The following is a 14,510-nucleotide window of genomic DNA, read 5'->3' on the forward strand; positions in this document are numbered from 1 at the left end:
TTGACACGAAGATTAAGGCATCAAGATGAAAATTAACATGAATGCAAATGCAATCATCATGACTAGCACTCTAAGATGAACATTTTGACGTATCATGCGTGCAAAACGAAGTAGTATTTATGAAGTTACAAGCATCCAAACATGCACACATAATGAGAATTTTCTGGGACTAAGCAGTTTTCAGGAAGGAAAAAACAGATGGGCGCACGGTAACTAAAACATGCACTAGGCGAGGGATAGGTGTTGGGTGCTCACATCGGGCCCGTGGGCCAGTCGGTGCGGTTCTGAGGAAGCCGACAGTGGTCGGGGAGGCGGCTCGGTCGGGCCGGCCCGGTTCAGTCGAACCGACCAGTTCGGGCGGTTCGCGGGCGGAGGCGGTTCGGGGCAGCCGGACCGGAGGACGGTCAACGCGGCCGGTTAGGCACCAGCACGAACTCCGGCGACGGCGAGGCGGGCTCCGGCAGTTGTAGTCGGCGACGAGGGGCGGATCGGACCGATCCGGCAGTGGGGGACCGGATCCGGGCGGTGGGAGGCGGCGAGGCACAGGCGGCGGCTCGCTTCGGCGTAGATCCTGGCGGCGGAGGGCGGTGCTGGCGACGCCGGGCGACAGACGACGGGAAGGAGGAGTTTAAATCTTGTACACCTATATAATCCCCATGAGGTCAGATCAATACAACACACAATTACACACGTTCTATATTTCCTATAGAAAAATGGATAAATCTTTGATACGTGTTCACACAGTTTATTTTATTTTGTGCAATTTTAATTTTAAAAAACCGTTCATGCATTTAAAGTTGTTTGTTTAGTCTTTAGAAAAGTGTTCACATATTAAAATAATGTTCATATAATTTGAAAAATGTACAACTTTTTCTCAAAAAAAATCCATGTAATTCCAAAAAGTGTTCACGTGCTTAGAAATATATTCTTAATTTAAAAAATATTTATGCTCTCTAAAAAATTCCATGTGATTTCAAAAGTCTTTATGTGTTTTCAAAACAAGGTTGATGCATTTTGAAAAACAATATATACAATTTAAAAGTGGCTGGGTGTATGAGGGATGTCGTATGGACTAGGTGTATGCCATAGCTCCAGAAGGGCGGCGGCCACGTCCAACTTGAGGAGATTAGTTTCAAAACTATTAGACATTGACTTGCGATGGCGTGGTTCAATGTCAACTATGCGTGGAGTAGTCAAGATCAAGGATTTGGTTACCGAATGGGGCAATTTTACCTGGGGAGCCAGTAACATGGTTAGCACGGTTACCGAAAAATACCAAAAAATTCGAACGGAACTTATAGTTGAATTTTAAATTCAAATTCTTTAAGAATAGTATAGATAGAAAAAGACCTTGTATTTGGCATAAAAGTGCTACCAGCCAAATGGAATGTTGTCTATGCATGAGACTAGGCTACTACCAATACACGAGAACCAATTCTCATAACATTTCTTAGATTCTACGTACTTTACTATACAGCTAGCGTTTAAATTCAAAAAATTCAACTAACTTGGTATTTTTTGCTCGGTACGGGGATTTACCCAGGGAACGGAAATACGTGGTAACCACAAAATCTATCATCATGGGGTTGACCACGTCGAACGCATTGCGTTCAGGTGGACACAACGACCATGATCGATGAAGGCAGTAAGGAGGATAAGTGATAAGACAGACAAGGTGTCATGCTCAAATAGATAACATGCACATGTGGAGGGGTCTTTAGTCGTGCTTATTGTGCTAGGAACATATGAATTTTTTCCATCGCGACGCACGGGCATGTTTGCTACTGTATAAATATGAGTCTATTATTAACGAGCACCCGGAAGAGAGGATCGATATCCACGACTGCAAAGACTATATCTCACACTTTTTTATGCGTGTTCCTAATTTGTTCTACCTTTTCTATTCCTGTTTCTTTTTCATGGTTAACCAATTACGAACCTCATGATCGATCCTTTTTCTGGATAATCTGGGATACAAAAGCAATGTGGCATAGGTGCTGTGTGAAAAAAGTTTCAGGAAGGTAACAACAAATGGCTCATGGAGAATCCATCTATCTTGCCAAAAAAACGTGGAGCATCCATTACCAAGTTTGCACGAAGTATCCGGAGGCTTGAAAGGTGAGTATGAATAATTTTGGATATGTGAGGGGTGTTTGACCCATCCTGGGGATAGTGGTGAGTGGGTCAGTAGCCATTCTTTTCATGACATATTAGTGGGGTGAAATAATTTATAGGTGAACTTCAGCATAAGGCAAGAAAAAAAAAACTGCATGTATGTTTGAAACACCTAGGCCACCTGGATTGTTTGGAGTGCAAACCCTATCCCAAGCAACTAAGCACTGAGCCCCGGAGCAAGTGTCATCAACAGTCCAAATTCCAAAAGAAACATCGACTATGCTTCAAAATGCCTCTGATAGATTTCGGGAGAACGAAGTACCCTATACCTGCAGTTTATGGCTTTATTAATTTAACGCCGGCTCTGGCCTTCCGCCTGAAATCGATCCACACGGTGCGATACATTGGTGTGATGTGCTTCGTTCCTGCCAGCTAATATAAATACTCCAAGAATGAATAGATTTTGTGTCACATGTACTTCCTCCGTTCGGAATTACTTGTCACAAAAATGAATAAAAATGGATGTATCTACAACTAAAATACATCTGGATACATTCATTTTTTGGACGAGTAATTCCGAACGAAGGGAGTACATGTAGATGTGCCATATTACCTATCAATCACTACATAATTTTTTTTGTATGCACAACTATGTGGATCTATTCTTTGTCTTTGTTCTTCTCTTCGTAGCCCACCATAGTTTGGAGATGCATGCTCTTGAGCCTGGAATCTATTTTTTGAAGTGTTACTATTTGGTTTCTCTGAGGAGCAGCCTTATGACCACCTGATTGGTTATTATGGGCTTGCAGAGTCATTCCAGAAACACTACTGAATCCTCATCTTTCCTGCAGCTTTTTCTGGAATCAGTGGGACATAAATGCTACATGGGCTTACCACATGCACGCATTCACCTCACCTCTCTTCCGGGATCTCAATCAATTATCAAATCAATCTGACCTAATTATGCAGACGCGCACTAAATGCATGCATGATTAAGTTGCTGCAGAGACCATGATAATGGTTAATACCACTACTAGCAATCAGTAGTCGAAAGAAAGTATTACTTGATCGAGCTGAAGCTTGTACTGGCTGAATGGAAGGAGATTAAACTGGGGGGTGCATCTGATTTTTCAGCCATTTAAATGCCTGGTTCCAAGATCTAGCTAGCAAGGACAAAGACAGCCATGAGAGGCATGTTCGTTGGCATCAATTAATGGAAAATGGCCAGGCAGCATCAGCATCAGCATCCATGCCTACGCAGCACGTTGCTTGCGGCGAAGTGAAGCTAGCATCGCATGGCGGCGCATTCAATCGTCCGTCCATGGACGACGGAGGATGGATCTATATTGTCAACAAGATCAGCAGAGATCGAGGCTATCCACGCACGTATTGTCCATCCATAAGAAACAAAGTATCTATCTATCTCTGCATCCAAGTCGCCTGCATCAGTGAGTGCCATATGGAGTACCTGTCTGAATTGAAGAGGTGATTTGAATTTTCAAGAGATGAGTGGAGTGGCGTAAATGGTGGCAGGCTGCTAGCTGCAGCATGAGCACCAGCACAGCACATGCTTGGAATGGAAGGCCGGTGCCCTCATGTACGTTGTTATAAATGCTATGGCCTACTACATCCAGGTACGAGTTCATTGTACTAGATGACCCGTTGCGCCAATGGCGCAAAGGGCAAGAGCAAGCCAAGTATTGAAAGAGTACACACAAACATATCTATAAACATATTTAGAGACAGACTGAAACATATGGAAATATTAAATTGCAGCTCGCAATGTCATGATTTTCTCTAACCAGTGTAAACATATATAAATAGTCTTATGAAAATATTAGTAAGAGGGTTGTTGATTACATATATAGAACAATTGATCACAAACTTCTTTTGACCACAGAGACAGTAACGAGGTCTAAAATGTACATGCAGTATCATGCATGAATGGAAATCTAAAGGCTATACATATCTTGCTCAGAGCAACGCCAAAAGGGCAAATATACTGGATCTATTGATATGAAACAAAAGGTGGCTGTTGTTGGTTAGGACATATAGACTGAAGGTCACCACAAACTATCTTGTGTAGTCTTCAGGCGCTGCTCTGACTTCATGCCAATATACCGTAACATCTGCGTCAATTCTTCAATGCTTGGATTAGCTACTACTTTAGTTCTTTTGATAAAACGGTTTTTACACCAGTAGCAGCACCCCTAATATTATTAAGTTTCCAGCAAAAGGAGCACATGAAAATCACATATCTGTATCCTATATGAAGAGAAACAGAAATTCCTTCAACAATGATGATCGATGGAGGATCATAATGGTAATGCTTGCCAATATTTTTTCTCAGCCTGCAAGATTGCCAAGAACATAGACAGCATGTCATTTCAGAACTCAGACCCTAGTTGCAATTTCTGATCATCATTCCAAAGTACGAATTTAGATATGCAAGTGACAAACTGCACGTAAAAAGACACATACCAGGCTAGAGGTTAGTACTCTGCGGATTGCGCACGGATCTGTGACGATGAGAGCGGGGACTCCTCGCAGTTCCAGTCATCCTACACCAGGGCTGCAAACTGCAGGTTCTAGAGCACGTCCTCGTCTAACGGCCTCAGCATCGGTTCCTTGTTCAGGCCCCGCAGGCAGATCTCCATGACGGTCCTCATCGACTCGCTAGAGCATCATATGCTCACGGCTGGGTCAACGAAGTTCCTCGTGTTGCTCAGTCCTTCTGTTGCCAGCACCGATTGCAAATGGTGGCCAATGAACAGTAAAAGTTGGGTTTAGACTTTATTCAAAAATGAGGCATTGTCAAGTGTACAGGCTTAACAAGAAAAGGAAGCGTGAGGTCAGTCACTTTTTCGGTTAAATGCAATGGTGCGCTGCTGGATGCTTTTGTGCCATCGAGAGGCCTGAGGCAGGGGGGTCCGTTGAGTCCATACCTCTTCTTATTTGTGGCTGATGGATTGGCTACCTTATTAAACAGAGAAGTTGAAAAAGGTACTATCTCCCCACTGAAAATCGCCCGAGGCAGTCCGGGTATATCAAATCTCCTCTTCGCGGATGACAGCTTGCTTTTCTTCAAAGCTACTGTAGATCAAGCAAGGAAAGTGAAGGAGCTCTTAGACCTTTTTCAGAAATGCTCGGGTCAACTGTTGAGCCATAGCAAGTGTTCCCTACTCTTCAGTGAGGCATGTCCAGATAATGTAAGGAAGGATATTATGAGCACCCTAGGAGTGGAATCTTCAACTTTTGAGGGCAAGTATTTGGGGTTGACAACACCGGAGGGGAGAATGGAAGATGAGAACTTCCAACCGATCTTGGACAAATTTGGAAAGAGATGTAATAACTGGAATGAAAGATTCATGTCCCAAGCGGCAAAAGAAGTCCATGTTAAATCAATTGTACAATCCTTGCCAGTTTACGTCATGGGGGTTTTTAAGCTCAACCAAAGCTTCTGTGATAAGTATGAAAAAATGATCAGAGACTTTTGGTGGGGAGACAAGGATGAACATAGAAAAGTTCATTGGATGTCATGGGAGAATATGACAAAACCTAAGAGGGATGGAGGCATAGGTTTCCGAGATATGCATTATTTCAACCAAGCGCCGCTAGCCAGGCAGGGATGGAGGCTGTTGCAATCCCCGAACAGCTTGTGTGCCCGGGTCCTAAAATCTAAATACTACCCCAATGGTGAATTACTGAATACCGTATTCTCCTCGGATGCTTCCCCCGCGTGGCGAGGGATTGAATTTGGACTCGAGCTTCTGAAAAAGAGACTCATCTGGAGAGTGGGCAGCGGAAGGAAAATCCAAATTGAGAGAGACCAATGGATTCCACGAGACGAAGGCCTAAAAACTGCGCATTTCATAAGCCGCTCCAGACTGAGATGGGTCAATCAATTAATGCTTTCGGACACAAAGGAATGGAACGTCGACCTCATAAGGAGAATTTTCCATGCTTTTGATGCAGACGAAATCTGCAAAATCTGAATCCCCTCTGCTGAAGTAGAGGATTGTGTGGCTTGGCACTATGAAAAGTCTGGTGTCTTCACTGTCAGGAGCGCCTACAAACTTGGCGTCACTCTAAGTAGAAATGGAAGGGAGGCCCCCTCTAGCTCGTCGAGTGAACCCGGGAACAGAAGCATTTGGGATGTCATATGGAAAGCAAACATTCCAGAGAAAACAAAAAAAATTGGGTGGAGAGTGGCGACCCAAACTTTGGCAACAAAACACAACACCTTCAGAAGGACCATTGTGAAGGAAGACATATGTGATTTATGTGGAACGGAGAGTGAAGATGAGTTCCATGCAGTTGTTTCATGCACAAGAAGCAGGGCGTTGAGAGCTGCCATGAGAGTTAAATGGGACATCCCCAAGGAAGTTGAGTTCAGACGAACGGGAGAGGATTGGCTTCAGAACCTCCTTCTGCCACAATCAGCTAGCATCAGAAGCAATATCATGTTAATACTGTGGAAAGCCTGGAGCCTCAGGAACAACACCATCCATGGGGATGGGAAGGATACTGTCACGGGAGCAGTGCATCAACTCCTCAGACTGGGCGAAGATTTGCTAACGGCTGAACAGGTAGCCAATGTGCCTCATAGCAAGCAAGCAACCACACTTTTTGATCAGAGGACATCCAAGCTTGTACCCCTGAAAAATAATCGCTGGATAGCACCAACAATTGGGTATGTAAAAATCAACTGTGATGCGGCCTTTCTTAAAGATTCAGGGGATACTTGGGGAGGAGCAGTAGCTCGAGACCATCGGGGTTCTGTCCACTTGTCTGTCGAACGACGGCTAAACCAGTGTAGCTCGATAGAAGAGGCAGAGGCAGCTGCACTGATGGGGATGTCTGAACTGTCGAACGTGTATGGGGGACCTATAATCCTGGAGGTGGATTGCGCTGCAGTGGGCCGAAACTTGCTCTCGGCGGATTCCTGCAAGTCGTCTTGCTATGCAACCATAGCTGACATAAAGAAAACCTCAAATGCCTTCTAAAGGTTCGAGGTCAGGGTGATTAACAGAGCTCAGAACGAGCTGGCTCACCAGATTGCAGCCACAACAAGGGCATCAGGTGACCACAAAGTGGTGGCAGGCGTGCATGATGCAGTAAGGCAACAGATGGTTGAGGAGTATACTACTACCATCGCATAGTGTATGCATGGTTCTCAAAAAAAACAAGAAAAGGAAGCATACATGTTCTTTCGTTATCTCTACCTTGAACAGATGGGCCTTGTCAAGTGTACAGGGTTAACAAGGAAAGGACAACTCCTGAGATATTGAGGTAGGCCCATAGATCATATCTTTAGGTCACAAAATAACTTCTTCCCTGTGTGAAGGTAACACGCCTATGTTGGTAATGTTTTCAAATAAAAAATTATCTCAGAACAATACAATTTCCTAAATTAGTTTACATGTATGGTATCAAGATGCTATATCAGTTCAGCAACTTAAGCTTGAAGATGTTTCGCTAGAATCTTACAGCTATCTATACAAAATTTAATTCAATATAAGCATGTTGTATGAGCTTGAAAAGCAGACCACAATAGATTAATAGCCAAAGGAAGGACCGAATGATACATAATTAATCAGACTCTAATCTAATCGCCTCGAGGTCGGAAACAGGGGCACCCAGCTCTGGTTGGCCCATGGTAGCCACTCCATGGCAGATCCAGACGCCGAGCGGTATCAACCATGGCCTGAATTAGAAGAAAATCCATTCACTACGCCTACCAAAGGAAGGCCATCTTCACTCCTGAGTTGCAAAAATAACTGTCAATAACTCACAGCAAACACAATATTCAAGTTCTTGAGTATACTGGATCAGTGAGAAAACAAAGAGTCATTGGTCAACATGTGATCCTGCTAAATACGAACTGAAACACTTGAAGATCGTAGTGAAACATCACAATATATATTACGTCCCTGCAAATCTGTAAAAAATGTAGTTAGCGGCCGGTGGTACTATGTACTGTGTGAACTAATAAATAATCACTATACTGGAAAAATTAATATAACCAACTTGAAAAAACAACTATATCATTCTAACCAACTTTGTTTGAACACAACCAGACTCCAGACAACAAATAAGAATCATTTCAAATTACAAATAGAAAATATGAGAAGGACTGTTGGAGGTACAAATAAGAATAATTTCATATTACAAATAGAACATACCTTTGCATCAGTAAATGTCGATTAGCATTACATTCAGACATCCAATAGATCCAAAATGCACACATAATTATAATGGTAGACCACAGGGTATCCGTTGCAAGGTTATTTAGTGTTTCATGGCCTGTGAAAGTGAAGAGTAGTGTAATGTCACACTATTGGTACAGAAAAACTGCTGCAACCACGAAAAGAAAAACTGGAATTTTTGTTTATACACAGTATAGTGCCTGGCCATCAATACTTTTGCATTAAATGTCAGAAAATCGTATAAACACATATATCAGGAAGTTATTCTAATAGTCTAGTAACATATAATATAATAACTAATATATTAACAACACTATTGCTTGAAGGGTCCAATTAGAAGCTCCTAGTTATTTTAGTTTGGCAAGCAATCTGTGTGTGCTACAATCTTCAAGCAGGATGGCCGTGCAAATTTGTGTTCAATCTTGGCTGATATAGGAAGAAGGCGCACATCATCAAATCCGGCGAATACCGAAAGAAGGATAAACTCTCAGCCTTTCACAATGAGCATGTTGAGCCAATCAAGAAGGCAAAAGGAAATGAAGAAAACAATTGCAGACGGATTCGACGGAAGGCGTGCAGTGGAATACTCGCTGGGGAAATCGTTGGTTGGCATGGACCAGATGCACCTCCAGAAGACCGCTCCCCATTGTGTTCTTCTCCCGGCGCTGCACCTCCCTCTCCATTGTCCTCTCTTTGTCCCTCCTATCCTACATTCTCTCTCTCCCTCATCTTCTCTCTCGAGAAGAGGAGGGACGAGGGATTGGGATTTTCACCGCGCATAGCACGATCCACCCTTTTTTTCACCCAAACTCATTCAGCAACGCACACTGCAACTCGGTCCCACCCAGATGGCTGGCCCAGGCATCATCCACCCAACTGGAAAGGCACGACGTGAAGCAAAACAGACGGTCGGATGTTTGACAGCCAGTTAAGAAGGACCAAAATCTTTACACAGTGGCAAAACGTGCGATCCAGATCGTTGCGCGCGAGGGATGGCACTGGAATGGTGGGTACTCTAGCAGCGTTTATATGTTCGATTACTGGAATCTGAAAAGTTGGGCTCACGTATTGTTTACCTTCGACCTTCGGAGGTCTAAACTGAAGAGTAGGGAGACATGGAAGCCTAAGTAGCGGTCTTTCTTTTGCTGCTAACCTCCCTCTCAGTTTAGGTGCCCCCGGCTAAATTGTCTTTATGCTCATGCTGCAATTTACTTTGCCTTCAAACAATAAAATCTACATGTGGAAACTGTGGAGAATACATATGAACATAAAATAGTTGCTGACTATTTTTCTCTTAATAACTAAGTTAATATACAAAAGTTTTGGTTCATATACCTTGCAATTTTAACATGAGTATCCAGATCCAATGGCTAACCTATGAACAAGGGCCAGCCTGCACTTTCCCCCTATCACAGGCCTCCTTCCTCTCCCCTGCTGCTGCACCTTGCAGCAGCAACCTGAAGCCAAAAGTACACAAAATTGTACAAACTAAAATAAAAGCATGTCCAGATGCCTAGTAACTTTGAAAGTCTGAGTCCTACTACAGCAGCTCAAACAGTCAATGGTCAAAAGAGGCTAATTAAGGTACTGGTACAAGGTACTTAACTGGGCATACATAATATGTAGACTTAAAGAATTTTGATAAGATGCCAAGGCTTCTTTAGTCTATAAATGGTATACTAACCTGATTATCTGAACACCAAAGCCATGGTTGTCATTGCATATCTCTAGACTACATAATGATGCCATAACCAGAAGATTAATGCATCAGTGCATGAACGAAGCGAAAAGAAAATAAGCCTATAATGTCCCATGCTATATGTAGTGCACCAAATCATGGCAACAGAAGTATCACCCAAATTAAAAACGAAACTATGTGAGCACAAATTTTCAGGAAAATGATAGAATGGTGAGACTCATTGTGTAATAAGGATTATAAGCTCGGATGTTTACATTTGAACAAATAGAAGAAAGAAAGGGGAACATGCAACAAAAAGAACTTCCCAAAATTAGTAGAAATTTTACCTCTGTAACAGAGGAACTACAAAAATGTATTAGTTGGTATTTTCCCCAGATGGTGAATCGCCTGAAAAAAATGAACAGTATGTACAATTATGGTGTTATTTTCTTGTGCACGCACCAAAAGTTCGCAAAAAAAATATTGGGACCATTGTACCTTTATTTTCCCCTTGACCTTGCTCGACTATATGATGGCGATGCACGCTAGCCAGCATCTTCAGATTAGTCCATCCAGAAAGCACACCAAGGGTAACAATTGGATTGATTGTATGATCCCTAAAATGCCATTATCAGAAAATTCAGTTGGTGACTAATAGTAAATAGAAGGGCAGGGGTTGTTTATCATGCTTACTTAGAACTCGCAAGCCCTATCTAATCCCTCTCCAAAGCAAACGATCTATCTATGCGAAATAGTTAACGGAGGTAGGCAAAAATGCTATATACCAAAGTGTATATGTCAATCTAAACTGAAGTACTGCTCACAAGAAGGAGAAGGAGAAGAAAGAGAAGGAGAAGCCCTATCTAATCCCTCTCCAATAATAAAATCCGAAAGAACCTGGAAGATGTAAGATCGTGTGTGATTACAAATTCCAATAATAAAAGAAAGCAAGCCAAAAATGTTGTAAACAAATAGATGAAACTACTTCCAAGAAACTGATAAGTACCATCCTAATAATACGCCCCCTCCTTTTATCTACGACCAAACATGCTGAACACAATGTTTCCTCCAATAACAGTAATCCTTATCATGCATGATTTCACTCGACATAAATCAACTAAAGCATAAAATCTATGCAGAATGCAGATTGCTAGACCACTTTTGCAGCCAACAAATTGGAAATCCGAAAGAACCTAAATCAAAATAAAAAGGTAATGTACTGGAGATGTATGAATCTGGGCAACCGTGGGTGCAGCGAAAACACATGGAATCTCGAGAGCAAAATCTGAAGAAGGCTCTCCCAAATCCGTCTCTCCTTTTCCCCAAAATTGGGCATGGGCGAGAAGGTAAAGCAATTAACTTTTGAGCAGTATTTTTATGTGCTGAGAGCAATTAACTTGCAGGGTGGAGGAAGAGCTCACCTGGCACCTGCGTGATTACGCCTCTGCTCGCTGTTTACGTGGGTAGGAGAAGATGACCAATGTAGCGCGCGCTGCCGGTGGAGCTCCAGGCCTCGCCCTCCCCTGCTCCTCAATGGCGGCGACCTCCGCCCCGATCTGGAACCACGGCGAGGGACGGCGCCCGATCTGAGAGAGGAGGAAAACAAGAGGGGCGGGATGGATGGAGGGCAGCACGAGGAGCTGCAGCGGCCGCCGCGCACGAAGAAGAGGAGGCGAATCGGGAGGAGAGGAGCGGCCATGGCTGCCGCGTTCGCCGCGCACGAAGAAGAGGAGGCGAATCGGGAGGAGAGGAGCGGCCATGGCTGCCGCGTTCGCCGCGCACGAAGAAGAGGAGGCGAATCGGGAGGAGAGGAGCGGCCATGCCCGCCGCGTTCCTGGCCGAGGGCCAGCATCCTGACTGTCGCCGCTGCCATATGCGCGGTGGCGCTCGACGCTCCCTACACCGCGCTAGCCGCCGGAGGTGAAGAAGAGAGGGGGCGGCTGCTGCCGGAGCCGGCCGAGCGCGCAGGGAAGGAGGGATGCCGGGCTCGAGGCGGACGAGAGATTGGTGGATAGGGTTGGCCAATCCCACCGCACGCTCCTACCCACCCGCCTGCCAATCCCATGTCGCCCACGCTCGTTGTAGTCAACCTCTTTTTTTCACCAGATACACACACGAGAGGGACACTGTAAAGCTGGGCCCGTGATAAAAGAAGCCCCACCCATCATCTGCTGCAGCGTGAAAGAGCAACGTCAAGAGAAACCAGCGGTTGGATGTTTGACACCGCTGTGAAGAATTGCCAGCGAGGTAAATTGTTCGATGCAGATTGCTCGCGCGACGCAGATCGCCCAGGTTTGCGGGTAGCATAGCAAGGTTTATAAGTTAGATATGCAAGCTCCCAGGTTAGATGGGTTGTTTTCTTCCAGAAATCACCGGATAAGGGCCTCTTTGATTCAAATAATTTTTTTCATAGTTTTTTTGGAGAATTTTAATTCTTAAGAAAAAAATCCATGTTGGTCGTTTAAATTATACTCGCTCCGTCCCAAAATAAGGGACTCAACTTTTACTAACTTTAAGTCGCTTATTTTTGGACGGAGTACCTATGACCGTAAACTACAGGGCGAGTGAGGGATGGAGCCCTATCTAATCCCTCTCCCCTAGCCGGCCCCGTCGTCTCCCCGTCCTCCGCGCTCCCATCCCCGCCGCCAGCGCCGCCTGCGTCTGCCGCCCCACCGCCCTCCTCGCCCGTTCTCCGCGTCCGGTGGGCCAATATTGCGGACGAGGAGCCGTTCCCCTCCCCTCCTGTTGCTCCCCGTCACACCGCCCAGCCCGACCGGGCCGGTGGCTCAGCCACCCACGAGCGGGGTTCTGCCGTCGGCTCGTGGCAGGTGCAGTCGCCGCCGTTGCCCTTGAGCTCGTCTCGGACTGCTGGCGCGCAAGGCCGAAGCTTGGGGGTGGGAATGGTCGCCGCAGGCGCGCCCGTTCGTGGGGCGTGGCCGGTCGCTTTGATCGCGGCTCCGCCCGTGCATCTTGGCGCCGCCCGCCGACGGCGCGGTTGGCGTCTGCCCCGGCGTCGCCGCCGTCGCGCTCTGTCCCGGTCCTCTCGGCTCCGGTGACCCGCGTCTCCCCCTTCCGCCCGTTTATTGCCTCGTTCGGGTCGTCCTCTCTCCACGTCCGCATCTCCCTCCCCCTGCGCGCCGGCCCTCGCCGGCGGCGAGTTGCTGGTGCCGACGGCCGAGGCGCCGACTGCCGATAGGGGGGAAACCCTACGGCTCGCCCCTCCCCGTCGCCTGCTGGGCTTCGATTCGGCCAGCCGGGGCATTCTGGGCCGCGGCCCAGCCCATCTGCCGTCCGCGCCCACTGGGCCCTCCTCACCCCGGCTGGGCCACCCTGAGGTGGCTGGGCCACCCCGGTGCCCTAGGCCCACACTCCCGGCCAGCTCGATTTGGCTCCCTCGAGGGTGTCCGGTCGCCCCTTCTCTCCTCCCGCCGCCACGACTGCTCCCACCCTCCAACCGCAAGTCTTTCCCCACCCGTCGCTCCTCCCCACCGTCCCCCGCTGCGTGCCCGTCCTCGCCTCCCTCCCCGCCGCTGCTGCCGGCCATGCGTGAGTGGAACGACGGTGAGCCGTGGCAGAAGCGGAGGTCGGAGGACCGCCGCGAGCCCCGTCGCCCTTCGCCCGATGCGTTGCGTCGCGAGGAAGAGCTGCGCCGGGAGCTGCGGGAGCTCCGCAACGGCCGGCGCGATGACCGGCATTCGCCGGCTCGTCGTGACGCCAGGGGCCGGTCGCGCTCTCCCCGTCCGGCTGCTTCGAGTGATTGGCGTCCCCACCGTCGCTCGCCTTCCCCTCCGCCTCGGTGCGGCCAATCTCCTTCCCCACCTCGTTCGTCGCTCCCTGCCTCGTCCCGCCCCCCCTGTTCAGCCTTCTGCTCTGGCCCCGCGGAAGTATGTCCCGCCCCACGCCGCATCGCCTTCGGTGCCGGCCCCTTCGGCTGCCCCGGGCTCCGGTCCTTCCCGCGGTTGTCAGGGCCCGCCCAAGAAGAAGAAGCGCCGCGGGCAGGGGCGGGGCGCCCCCGCTTCGCTTCCCCCGGTGGCTGCAGGTTCATCCCCGGCACCGGGCCCGGTCTCCAACCTACCCCGTCCCCCGTGCTTTAATTGCGGGTGGCGGGGCATTCGCAAGTGAGCTGCGTCAACCCCCAGTGTTGCTACATCTACCAGGACCCTGGCCATCCCGCCCTGCTATGTCCTGCTCGCCCTGTGACATCGGAGCTCATGATGTATGGCCACGGGATTGAGGGGCTGGGCTTCTTCCACCTCGAGGTCCACGACCTTCCGCCACCCTCGCCGACCCTCCAGGCAGTTATCACCGTGGTTGACGGGGTGGCATCCCCGGAGATGATCGAGGCCGAGCTTAACCACCTCTACCGTCGCTAGTGGGACTGGGCGGTCACCCCCACCGCTGGCCACATCTTCACCATCATCTTCCCCGACTCCGTCAGCTACGAGTACGCGACGCGCAGTGGCCGGATCACGCTCGCTCTCAACCAACTGGTTGTCGACATCCTCGAG

At 47.6% G+C, this 14,510-nt stretch overlaps 1 long non-coding RNA gene across 2 annotated transcripts; it reads right to left on the bottom strand.

Moving 5' to 3' along the window:
- Nucleotides 1–4,049: 4,049 nt before the first annotated feature.
- On the bottom strand, nucleotides 4,050–12,020 carry LOC119274801. Of its 2 annotated transcripts, none has more exons than XR_005135348.1 (9): nucleotides 11,424–12,020; nucleotides 10,501–10,619; nucleotides 10,350–10,410; nucleotides 9,660–9,781; nucleotides 9,401–9,541; nucleotides 8,301–8,421; nucleotides 7,341–8,056; nucleotides 4,597–4,849; nucleotides 4,050–4,466 (listed from the first exon to the last, which is right to left on the bottom strand). It is a non-coding gene; the product is annotated as an uncharacterized LOC119274801 (long non-coding RNA). The 2 variants fall into 2 exon arrangements; XR_005135347.1 differs by having other exon boundaries at nucleotides 4,052–4,466; nucleotides 9,401–9,570; nucleotides 11,424–12,019.
- Nucleotides 12,021–14,510: the final 2,490 nt, after the last annotated feature.

Source organism: Triticum dicoccoides, chromosome 3B, assembly GCF_002162155.2.
Source record: "Triticum dicoccoides isolate Atlit2015 ecotype Zavitan chromosome 3B, WEW_v2.0, whole genome shotgun sequence".
Lineage (NCBI taxonomy): Eukaryota > Viridiplantae > Streptophyta > Magnoliopsida > Poales > Poaceae > Triticum > Triticum dicoccoides.